The sequence below is a fragment of the Lissotriton vulgaris genome, chromosome 4_1, assembly GCF_964263255.1.
Source record: "Lissotriton vulgaris chromosome 4_1, aLisVul1.2, whole genome shotgun sequence".
Classification (NCBI taxonomy): domain Eukaryota; kingdom Metazoa; phylum Chordata; class Amphibia; order Caudata; family Salamandridae; genus Lissotriton; species Lissotriton vulgaris.
The window spans coordinates 1,133,415,419-1,133,428,763 of record NC_141691.1 but is presented as its reverse complement, the minus strand read 5'-3'; positions in this window follow the sequence as shown (position 1 = coordinate 1,133,428,763).

The following is a 13,345-nucleotide window of genomic DNA, read 5'->3' as shown; positions in this document are numbered from 1 at the left end:
TAAAGGTGTATTACTATATAGAAGACCAGAGTCGCGATCGGAATTCCTCACAGAAATACTCACTATCCTAGAAACTACAGCTACCGATAAATCTGTGACTCTGTTAGGTGATTTCAACTTCCATTTGGAATGTAGCGATGATAAGGATACTATTTCTTTGCTATCCGAAATGGAGATTTTTGGTCTATCTCAGCTGGTGAAAGAACCTACTCATAATGTAGGCCATACCTTAGATGGTATTTTCACCAACCTTGAAAATATTTCAGTGACTGAAGTCTTGCCAATGACGTGGTCCGACCATCACATGGTACTGGCCACTATACAAATTAATAAAACATCTACTGCCACCTCACTCCCCCCCAAACGAGAAGTGTTCAAGGTCTGGAAAGATATTAATATCCCCAGTTTTAGGGAGGCGCTACAGAACGCTATACCTAAATGGGCCACTGATCCAGAAACCGCTATTGAACAATATCATACATGGGTAGGCCAGACGGCTAACAAATTGGTACCTGAAAAAAGAATGTCCAGAAATAGAAGCTCCCCTTCAGCCCCCTGGTATACCGAGGAGCTAAAAAAATTAAAACAGCAATGCAGAAACAAAGAAAGAATCTGGAGGAAAAGGTATGATGATGAAGATAGAACAGTGTATAAGGAATTGTTAACCCAATACAAACATCTGATCACAGAGACAAAAAAGAAGTTTTACACTGAGCAAATTGAAAGCGCTAAAAATTCGACCAAAACTCTTTTTGAAATACCTAAACACCTTGCGGGATGCGCTCCAGACCTTAACCCCCCCCTGCTCACAAGATTTCTGTGATTCTTTGGCATCCTTCTTTTTTACCAAAGTGAACGACATATTCTCAGCTTTTAACCTAGGTGATACCCAATGTCATGAAAGGATAAATACATCATCTTCAGGTAAAAATTTCTTTTATTTTGCGGAGGTCACAGAAGTTCACATTCAGGACATAATTAAAAAAATTAAATCTGGATCAGCCCTGGATCCCTGTCCTCTGAATGCCCTTCGTTCAATAATGGACACTCTCATTCCAGTCATTACCCGAATAATTAATCTTATGTTCCGTACAGGCATCTTCCCAAACCAGTTAAAAAAAACCTTACTTAAACCCCTCCTGAAAAAACCCGGCTTGGATAAAGCAGAACTTAAAAACTACAGGCCTATAGCGAACCTACCCTTCCTGGCTAAGATTGTTGAAAAAGCCATGAATATTCAACTTGCGGAATTCATCGAGCAACACCATCTGCTCGACGAAACACAATTTGGATTCCGCAAATTTCATGGAACGGAAACAGCGCTCATTAAAGCAGCGGATGACATCCGATTAATCAGAGACCAAGGCGGCACAGCAGTATTGGTGCTCTTAGATTTATCGGCTGCTTTCGACACGGTTGACCATAAGATCCTAGTCAACCGTGTCGAAAAGATGGGCGTGCAAGGCCTGGCAAAAGATCTGCTGGCGTCTTTTTTTAGCAGAGAGATCCCAGGCAGTTATTCTGGGCCAGTTTAAATCCGCTGAGTTATCACTGCCATGTGGGGTACCTCAAGGTTCATCCCTGAGTCCGACACTATTTAATATATATGTGTCGGACCTTGCAAATACCATCAAAGCACACGGGATGAACCTTACCTCATATGCGGATGATACACAGCTGATACTGGCTGTCAGAAATGATGGGGAAACAGTGGCTGAAAATTTCAAGACAGGTATGCTGGCCATTGGGAAATGGATGTCAGCAAACTGTCTGAAATTAAATTCCGACAAAACCGAGGTGGTCACTTTTGGCCACCTCAGCCCTAGTTGGTCCCCAACCTGGTGGCCATCATCTTTTGGAGCCGCACCCAAACCAGTCACGAAAGTGAGAAATCTGGGTGTCATCTTCGATGACAATTTAAATTTCATGGCTCACGCCAATCAGACGGCCTCTACGGCTTTTTACAAGTTACGTCTGGTGAGGAAGATCCTCCCTTTTCTCCCTATAAATGTGGGAAAGACACTGATTAGTGCTTTGGTCCTATCAGCACTGGATTACTGCAATGGATTGTTTGCAAACGCTCAAGTTAGGATAATTAAGAAAATGCAAACAATCCAAAATGCAGCAGCCAGACTTCTCCTTAACATTCCTAAATTCAAACCTATAGCAGAATCATTGAGGAGTCTTCACTGGCTTCCTGTCAGGAATCGAATTAAATTTAAGACGTTATGTATCGTCTATAAGGCACTACACCATCAAGCGCCTCAATTCCTGTGTGACCATCTTGTCCCATATACTCCTACTCGAATGCTACGATCAGCAGGACAAAATGACTTAGTAGTGCCACGGACGAGGCTGGTCAACTGGGGAGACAGACGTTTCCTAGTTGCCGCCCCAAGATTGTGGAACACACTTCCACAAACAATAAGATCAAGTCCAAACCTAATGTCCTTTAGGAAGAAATTGAAAACTTGGCTATTTAATCTCTGAAAAACTTTCCAAGCTCATATAGGAGGGTAATACAGTACAGCGCCGAGACGCCTGCGGGCAATTGTTCGCGCTCAATAAATGCTAAAAAAAATAAATAAATAAATAAATAGCATGGACTAAGCAGCCTTAAAGGCTTAACTTAAGAGGTTGTGTTAAGCGAGCTGTTTTACCAATCACAATCCTGTAATATCAAATGAAAGGACACCACACAAGTTATATATTAAAAATATATGTATTTATTACTAGAATAATCCTCTGTACTCTTTATGAGTGCAGAGGCACAAGCGTTTAAACAAAAGCACAGTTAAACATATGAAAGTTGCACAATTATGGATGAGGCCCAGGGGCCACGCAAACCATATATTAAAAAAAGTGGTATAAGAGATACCAATTGAACAGTGGTTAGGCCTAGGGCCTAGGGATTCGCTGGGAGCAGTCGGGACTAGCAATGCTGAAGTCGGGAAAAGCCCGCGGGATTCGGGTGCAGCGCTTAAAGCACACACATGCACCAATGCAAAGTCAATGGTGCGTAAAAGTTATAAAGTTACTGTAAAAGGAGACTTCCGCTCAACCTAGAAGGACGAAACTTTAGACACATACACTAGAGGTGTGTACCAGTGTAGGAACACCGGAGTTACTAAGTTACCTCACCCACAGGAAGCGGGTGCACAGGTGCGAAGTAGTGTCGGGTTTTGTCACGCAGGTTGCTGGTGCTTGGAGCTGAAGATGCTGCAGGCGTCGAGACGAGAAGTGTCCGGTGTGATCCAAGGGTGGATCGAAGATAAAAATGATCTGAAAGAAGAGGGGACAGAGTCTGGGTCCCTCAGCAGTGACCAGGGTGGAACTAGGAAGGAACTAGGCAATGTTGGGCGCTTTCAGGTCACTGTTGAGTAGCTTCTCTCCGCTGCCACGTGGACTCTGGGGCACCGAGGATGTCCAGGAGTGGATCACGAGCTGTCCCACGCAGGCTCTCGCTGTCAGCGGTTTCGGCTTCCAGATTGGAGCAAACAACCCTTGGTAAGCGCAACCCACGCAGGATTCGAAGATGGCTTAACACTCGGACCAGGAGGGTCAGAGCAAGTGCTCCTTTTCAGGGGAGCGAGTGCAAGTCTGGAGCAACCAGATTCACAAGTTAGGTTTCAAGGTTCGTCGGCACAGGGGCCACAAGCCAATGGGCAAGTGACCGGGCCAACGCATTGAGCCAAAAGATGCAGAAGGGCCCCATGCAGCACTCTGTGAGTGTAGAGGGGTGAGCTTCGGTGCAAGAGAGGCTCAGGGCTGGGGCTTCTCAAACCCCAATGCACAGCTTCGAGGGTCACTCGTGGGCTGCACGGTCAGCGTCTCGTGGTCTTTCCAAGATGGCGGGCCCCACGCTTCAGGTCGCCTCCACAGGTCTCAGCTCTGCAAGGACTGTGGATCGGGCTGTTAGAAGGCAGGCACGCTGGGTCTTGTTGAACTCGGACGCTCGAGTTCCGGCGGGAACTGCAACAAAGCAAACGTCGAGGTGCTGGATGGTGCCTGTTTGCACAGGGTGGTCACTCCTTGACCACAAGGGAGATTCTTCAGTCTTCTACGTCGAAGGGTTCAGAGTTTCGTTTCATAAGTTTCAGTCAGGATAATATGAATGCTTGGGCATTGCTCCCACTCTTATACTAATCTGATGGGCTGGACTACCTGCTAGGTCCCTCCTATGGGTGGGACCCAGGAAGGGGGTGGTTACACCCCTTTCCCTTTGTCCATGGTCGCGCTGGGACTGGGGCTGGTGAGCCCCAGAACCGGTTTGACCGGATTATGCAAGGGGAAGCCTTGTGCGCCCCAGGCACTGTCTGGTTTCTTTCAACCCTCCCTGCTACAATCCACTATCTCCTGTCTGGGGTGGTGGGACACCTCCCCGTGACAGGAAACCCTTTGTCCAGGCCTCCTTGACTGAGTTTTGGTCAGCAGCAGGAGGTCAGACTCGTGTCTGTGGCAGAAGCGTCCATTTTGTGATGCTGAGGCTCTTTTAAAAATCAACAGCGTTTCAGTAAAGTAACATGTCTTCTCCCTCTAGAGGGGTGGAATGCCTTCCCCGTCGACAGGACTGTCGAGGGGATAGTATTCCAAATCGTATGACACCTTACACGACATGTTTTGATAAAGCCAAACCAAAGTTAACATATAACCGCGATGGATTATAATGCACTTAATAGTATATGGTATGACATTATCCCGGAACAGCTTAGGGAGTTGTTCCCGACAGCTGTAGACAGGCTCAGCTCCTGCTCGAGCACCATCTCACGTTAAACCACACACTGCCTCCAGGATTGATAAGGCCTGCCATAGGAGTGACTTATAGGTTTATATGTGTCCAGATATAAGTTTAGATATAGGTATACTATATCTAAGCAAGAGGTGATTACACCAACTTGCCCCAGCTGAGTGATCAGCCAGTTGTGTCAATTTAAGAACCAGCCAGGGGTGGCAACAGCTGTGCTGCAGCCCCTGGTAGGCCTTGGTGACACCTATGCCCTGAGCACCTATAGTGCATGGTACAGGGGCTGACAAGGAGTCCAGTTCCAATTGGGTTATGTAACTCTAGTACATGTATGTGAATTTAGAGAGAGGATATCAGGCTGTGGGTCTGATTAGCAAGCCCACAGCCACATTAGGTCCAAAACCAGTGAAGCAAAAAGCAAAAATTAGGGTGACCATAGGATAGCAGACCCTATTCTCCTACATTGAGGAAGGCCTTCAGGTCGTGGTCACGCTCGAGGCACCAGAGGCAAACAAGCTGCGGGTCACTGACATCTGCTGGTGACATGCACCGCAGGCGCTTGAAGCCGGCTTTCTTACATGATATTTGTGCCACACATTAGGAGGTAAGACCGTACAAAGATTTCAACAAACCATTGAAAAAACAAAGTCAAAAAATTACTAAGGGAAATCTCTTCCCAGATCTGCACAGGCTGGCACAGAAGGAAAAGAACCAATGTCAGCTCGCCTGGGGGTGCCTACATAGGCACCGCATACATCACTTCCAGCGTAGATGACGCCAAGTGGATGCGAATGTCACCACCTACGCCAGGGGTGCTTCTTAGGAAAACATTCGATCCAGTCAGATGCCTGGAGATAATTATAAGGTAAGGGATCTGCAGCTACAAGTCTCTATCAAATGCACACAACGCTTTTAATGCATAATGTTAGAACCCCATTCAGAGGGCCACGGGACCAGCAGGAGCTACTGGGCCCAAAGGTGGGGGTTGAGGCCTTTTACATCTTTTTTTTTGTGCCCGACCTACTATGGATTCCGAGCAACTGGACCAAGTGCCCCTTCAGCACTCTTGACTCTCATTAATAGGGTGGTGAACACAGGCTCCCAACTCAAAATACATGCAGCAGCAATAAATTATTATCCAGCCAAATACTCACAAAAGAGAAGTATTTTTTATTTACTGCTAGTAACACAAAGGTTAACATAACATTCACACACAAGTACACAGTGCACTTGAGGTCAGGGCTCCAGTCTTTCATAGACAGTTCGCAGTGCCCCACTCCCTCCTCCATCCAGCAATCATGCTTATTCCCCATTTACTTAGGCAACATCCGGGGTAAGCTCTACTAGCAGTTTGAGTCTGAAGAGTCCACTCCAACTATAGTAAAGTCAAAAGTGTTCCAGTGCCAAATCGCTCTCTATCAAGCAAGTTCCTCCGGGCTGACTTGTCCCAAATTCAGTATTTTCCAGACCTGTAAGATCAAAGTGTTTGGAGTCCCTGACCCCCCCACCCCATAGGAAATGGAACAGGGACAGCAGAAGCCAGTTCAAGTGAGTTCACTGTACGTGGTCATTGTCGGCTGCTGTTAGACCTGGCATCTTTTGGCGTGTTACTCCTCAGTGTTTGCTTTCTGACCTCCCGATTTTGACTCTGTTTTTGCTGGTTTAGTGTCTGTGCACTTTCTCACTGCTGATCAGTGATAAAGCGCAAGTGCTCCTTTTGTAAATTGGTATTATGGATTGGTGTTGCCGTGATTGTCATGTTTGATTTAGTTGTCAGTCCCTAGTAAAGTGCACTGAGTGTGCCAGGGCCAGTAAATCAAATGCTGCTAGTGGGCTGCAGCACTGAATTGTGCCACCCACACAAGCAACCTATAAATGTAACTCTGGCCTGTCGTTGCAGAGCCTTTGTGCAGTCTGGGACTGCCATGTCGACTTGGCAAGTTGCCAGTCCCTAACCTTCCCTTTTCTTACATGTCAGTCGCCCCTAAGGTAAGCCCAAGGTATCCCTGAGTGCAAGGTGCAGTGTATGTGAAAGGTAGGACATGCCCTGGTGTGTGTGGCATGTCCTGATAGTGAATTACTGCCAATTTCGTTTTTCACTATTGCAAGGCTACCGGTTCTCATAGGACTGAATAGGGAGTTTGTTTATAACATCTAATAAACATAACTGGCCCTGGGACCATGAAAGAAAAATAAAGTTTAGTATGCCTGAACTCTAGCTCTAAAGATGCATCTTTTAGTGAAGGTGATTTTTACATTCTGTGTTTGAAAATACCACTTTTAGATAGTAGGTATTTTCTTGCTCAGCCATCCAGTATGCCTCTGCTGGGTTTGTGGATTGACTGGGTTTTGGCTGACAGGGGCTGGAGAGGAGCAGTGGCTCCAGAGAGTCTAGATGGGTCAGGGAAGGGCTGAATAGACCTGGGCTGCATTTAGAGGAGAGGGAGATTTCCTTTCACCTGAATGGGCCTGGTCTGCCTCAGACAATGTTCTCTCCACCTCCTACCAGGAAGCTACACCAGATAGGACAGAACTGGTTCTGGCTGGGTACAGACACTCTCTGCCGGAGAGGACAAAGGATTTTGGGCTATAAAAAGTGGGGCCCAAACCCATGGACTTTAGAACTCGCTGGAATTGAGGAATCTGCCAAGAAGATGAGCTGGAAGAGCTGCCAGGAGTACTGCCCCTTTGCTGTGTGTTGCTTTGTTTGGTTGGTCTGCAGTTGCTGCTTATGCCTGGGTCAGTGAAAGGACTGGACTGAACTTTCATTACTGGTGCTGAGTATCTCCAAGGGCCTGAAATCAAGCTGGTCTTCTGTTCTGAAGTCTCATTGACTGCAAAGACTTCATCAACCTCTGGGTACCGCTTCTGATAGCGCTGTTTCAGTTGCCACAGAGAAGGGAACAGTCACCGTCTACGTAGCTGGCTCTGTGTCCTGCTGGCACCGCAGACCACACCGTCCGCATCTCGCACTGCACCCTCGTCTCACCGACGACGACCGCCGCTGCTGCTGCCACCAAGCTGCTGCTTGCACCGTTACCTGTGGGCACTGCAGAACGCACTGCCTCGCTTCACTTCTTCATCCTGGTCTCACCGACGTTGTTGCTGACTCGACACCTGTGACCACATCGTGGTTAGGGGCACCACTCTTAAAGTTTCACGACACACCGCCTCATCCCACACAGCCGTCTGTGCCGACCGACGCCAGCTTCCACAACCTGGCTCTGTCACCTGCATGGCAACCTGCCAGCACCGCATTGAGCACCATCTCGCCCTGCACCATAAGCCTTGGTCTCACCAACGCCGTCTGGGCGGTTGTTGCTAAGCTGCTGTCTGCACCGCAGTGAGAGGACATTGCGTCCTGCACCGCTTCCATTTTGCAACGCAAAAGTGATGGTTACCATGACCGGGTCACACCTCGTGTAAGCCGCAACGAGAAAGATACTGTTACCGAGTCTGTTCACGCTTTTGCTGGCCCATATCGACACGGTCGGCTGGAACTGTTGGACTCTGTTGTTTTCAGTATCACAGTAGCCTTGGACGGAGCTAACAACTTGTACAAACTTTGTTTTTTTGGTATTCCTGGAGTTTAGAAGATATCTTGCAAAGTATCTATTTTTCAAGTACTGTATTGTGGATTCGTTATTGTTTTTGGTCTTGTCTCAAGTATATAAAAATATTGGAAATTTTTCTAAACTGGGGTGGTGTCCTTTTGTAGTGCTTTCACTGTATTACTGTTGATTATGTGCAAATGCTTTATACACTTCCTCTAAGATAAGCCTGACTGCTCGTGCCAAGCTACCAAGGGGGGCAGGGGTTATTTTAGGAGTGTAACTCCCTTATCCTGACTAGGAAGAAGGGTCCCTATTTGGACAAAGGTACCTACCTCTGCCAACTAGAGACTCCCATTTCTAACAGTTGCACTCAGTGATCCCAGAGTTTCTCACATGCGGTCACACTCCGGCAGGCCCAGAGGTTCCTCATGGCTCCTCCTAGAGGAGGTAAGTCTTTCAGCCTGTTCCTCGATGGAGAAAAGATGATGCAAAGTTCCTGATGCAGGACCTGCATCCTGGTGTAGCTGCGTGGGGGATTGCATGACAATCTCACTCCAGCGACGCTCCTGGTCAGGTTGCAGTACTACAAATAGCTTTGGTGACCCGATCTGGCATTTGGGGTCACCTGACCTCTACTATACATGGGCACTGACTGATCGGCAGAGCAGATACCCCCACCAGCATACGGGGGTCCTTGGCTTCTCACTGTGCTAGAGCTATGGCCCACTCCACATGGCAATCCATCCAGGGTGGTGCTTCTTGGCAGACGGGGGGTCACCAAATCCTCACTGCACACTGGCTACGGCCTAATTGGTGCAGTGATAAGCGCAGTTCACTTTGCAGCAGTCCCTCCTGCCAGTGTCACAGACTCATCACTGCACACGGGTTCCAGCCCGATCAGCACAGCAATATCCATGGCTCACTTCATGGTGGCCCTCCCCTGGCATCAGAGTTTCACAGAGTTCGTCTGCACATGGGCAACCCGATCGTTGCAGCAGCCATTCCTCACACCTTGCACAGGGAATCCACTCAACAGGATTCATAACTGGACCCAGCTGCCTCCAATGCTCTCTTCTCCCTCACAGGGAACACAGGTCTTGGCAAGCAGGCAGGCGTTGGTGCTCCAGGGCAGGTGGTCTTGGAATCCCTGGGTCGTGTCCCATCACCCACCATGGAGACTAGCAGGCATTGACCCTCAGTGCTGGTCAAAGGAAGGAGTCTTGCAGAGCTTCTCTTCCTCCGCACAGCCCAACTAGCTACTTGGCAGATGGCAATTTTTGGGGTATCAAACTGACCTTCGTCTTGCCCATTTTCAGACACCAAATATGATTTAGTGTCTGGGTCGTTGAAGTTTAGTGTTGGGGTTCTGCTTCTTTTGCAATGCATACTTCTCATCTCCCTCTTTCTTATGAAATGCTGCCTTTCACAATAGGAGAGCATCCAAAGTCAATGTCCAGAAGCCAAATGGGATTTAGAGTTAGTCTTCAAATTTTATGTTGGGCGTCTTCTTCCTTTTGAAGTGTCCAGTCTCCTGGCCTCTCCTCCTCTAGAAAGCAGTCTGTCACAGCAAAAGCGACTCAAGCGGTTAGCCCCACAACACAGAAGTGACTGGAGTTCACATCTGGGTGTCAGCCACTGTGATATTTGCAGCAAAAGGTTAGTCCAGGGCCTCAGCCCCACTCTTTATGATTCCCCTATTAGCTCCATCTTCTTTCTGAGATGTGTCTAGGCCCCTTCCTTGTGATCTCTGATTCTAAGAGCACTATTTGAAATGGTCAAGGGAAGCCTGGCTCTTCCCTCTCTAGTGTGTCCCACCCAGCTTACAAGAATGCAGCAATACACAAATATGTCTGGTGAATTCCTCTACCTCCTCATGTTTCGCAATTCAGGTATGTGTCTCCCAAAATAAAACCCAGTTTGCCATGTATTGTGCCACTCACACGTATACATACACCCCGTATATCTATTTCATATACACACACACCGTAGCACTGTATTGTTCCTGTACTGTCCCATTCACAGGCATTTAAGCATCCAGCACATACATTTACCATGAATGCCCTGCACAGCTCTACACCCTTCATATATTGTACCACTCACAGGCACACAAACACCCTGCATATGCATCTATCATGCACGCACACTATACAGTACTGAATTATCCCTGTATTGTACTCTGCCCAGGCACATATACACCCAGTGCAGATACACCACTTCAGCAGTGCGCAGCACTTCTCAACAACCAGATGTAGACCAAGGGGTGAGTGAAGCACAGCAGTATAGAACCTTAAATGAGTGAGCCTGTAGGCCTCAGTCCAGTGGCACAGGTTAACAAGCACCTATTCAATCCAACTGATCACTACATGGTAGACTGTCAACACTGCGCTCGTGTTGCTTAGCTTCTGCTAAAGACAGTACACTTTTCACCACTATGAGGGTAGCACTTTGGGTGCTCTCTCAGTCCAAAGAGAATAAAATTCATGACACAGACCATTGTAATGGCCCATACCCATGATCGATGCTTGCCTATGACAACAAAAGCAGCCTTAGGGATCCAGACATCAGTACAGATGGGGGATTCAGGGCAGGGGTACACGTCCAATACCATGCGGAGGACTTTTCTGTCTCAACACGATATTTAACAAGTATGAATTACATTTTTAACAAAATGTTTGCAAAAAAGGCTAGAGTGGGCGAGATTGTCAATATTTATTCTCTTTAATGTGAAAAGAAGATTATGCAAACCACTACTAATGAATTAATCCAGAGAATAGTGATTTGTTACATAATACGCTGGATGGACTTGCATTTACTGAAATCATCAATCATTTGTGAAGCTGTATAGTTTTTCATTGAGGGAAATATTTAATCTTAATTCAATGCAAACTAAGTACTAGTCAAATTAATACATTTGTATATAAGGGGTGTCATTAATGGCTGTGGAAATAATTCACATTTAGTCCTTTTCTTATAACTATTTCAAGAAATGCCAATATGAGTTCTGTAATCTTTCATCTATTCACATCCATGTACATATGGTATTTCATGCGTCCTAGTAGATTTTTTAGTGCTGGTATATTCCACCAATAAGTAGGTGGTGTGAATGTGTGGTCTTAGAAAAATACAGGTGTAATAACACGGGGAGTTTACACTACATTTTGGCTAGTTATCAATATAATCTTCTTTTATTGTTAGGTGTGAATAAATGAGAAATTAGGTGAATGGGGAAGATGTACTTAATCATGGTAAGTGTGAATCAAGGTTTATTAGAAACATCGGAAGCTGAAGGGATTGAATAATATGAGAAGGAGTAAAATGTATTTTAAGATGAGGTGTGGGGTTCCCACATTGTAACCAAGAATCAAACAAGGGGACAACCTTCTGACGCTGTCCATTTAACTGTTTTGTAAAGAAGCCAACATCAACGTCAACTCTTAATGTGTGGCAGGTCCGATTTCATATGGGATTCAACCAACTCGGCAGAGGGTCCTAATTTTTTTTTTAGTTGTTAAAGCCCCGCTTACATACAATCAGCATAGTTTCTGGAGACAAGAATAAAACCAAGCTGCTTGTAATACATAGGCTAAAGTACCCCTTTTGTACCTTATACGGATACTGCAAGTCACAATGGAGTTTTGTGACCTCCTAGAGGAACAAGGGTGAAGCCTGAGATCCTTAATAAGGTCAGAGAATCCAGCGGTGTTTTGCAATATCCTCCTAATATATGGCAGAGGGTACATTAGTCCTTACAATACATGGTGACATCATTCTTCTCACAAACCATATACAAATCATTGTTGTTTTGATCCTACAGTTGCAGTCAGGAAGAAAAAAAGCAGAATCTGTAAAGCAAATTTAATCACGCCAAAGAGACGTTATTAGGTTGTTGCAAACATATATTAGAGTTAGTTTAATGCAAGTTAGATGAAAACATTTGGTTGCTCAGAATTTCTGGAAACATAAACAGAAATTTCTATTTCCTGTAACGACCTATAGTGCATTAAATTAAACATGAGGCCATAGATAATGCCTCTCTTATGAACATTGTGCCATTCATAAAACCAGAACAGAAGAATGAAATTCCAGTTCTCATTTTTCGTTGTTTACAGTGCAGTTGTAATGATGCTCAGGCAACTGGCACTATGACATTACAACTGAACTCTAATGACTTTGAGTTGAGCTGCTGCATTATTTTATTACAGGTGACTAGAGATGTCCCAACTCGACTGCAATAAGATTAGAGAAAGGCTTTTATACAGACATTTCAGGAACCTGTGTAATTCAAGTGTAGATTCTGCTCTTTTTTAATGTTAGATTAACAATCTCTTGTGGAACAATTTGCAAATAAAGGCCCCTGCTTTTCTGTGATGATTCACACTTAGGCTACCATGCACTCACCTGGTCCTAACCGCGGAGATGATACTGGAGTGCATGCTGGACCTCCTATCCCTCTCGACGACTGGCAGATGCCTAGGAACCAAAACCTTAGAACAAACACTGTCCCCTAGAGGCAGGGAGAGTGGGGTGAAATAAAAAAGAGACTGTGCGACACTGCGTAATAGGATCTGTCACTTCTGAGACCTTCTAAGTTTGAGAGGTAGATGTAGTGCTATACGCACTCATGTATTAGGATCATATGATGACCTTTGACAACAGCTGTTTTAATTGGCTCTATGTGTTTTAACTTACTCATTCTTAAATGTCCATGATTTTGGTGCTCTTGCATTTTGGCTTGTGATTTCATTTTGTTTCTCCTTGCAGCTTCAGAGTAGGATGTTTTCTGCCTTCACACACGGAGCAAAACAACCTTGCTGGAACAGAACATGGGGTATGTGCGTTTGAAAGTGTGATGACCAGGACAGATGACGACAGACGCTGGACACTAGGACCCTGTGGGTCACAGGGTGGTGACCAGGTCACCGGACACCACTTCCTGTCGGGGGACAGGAAAGGACATTATGCAGCAGGACGAGGACGAGGACAGACGTGCCATGACCGACTGATGAGCAACCGAAATAAAGAAACACATGTGCACCTACCCGATCTG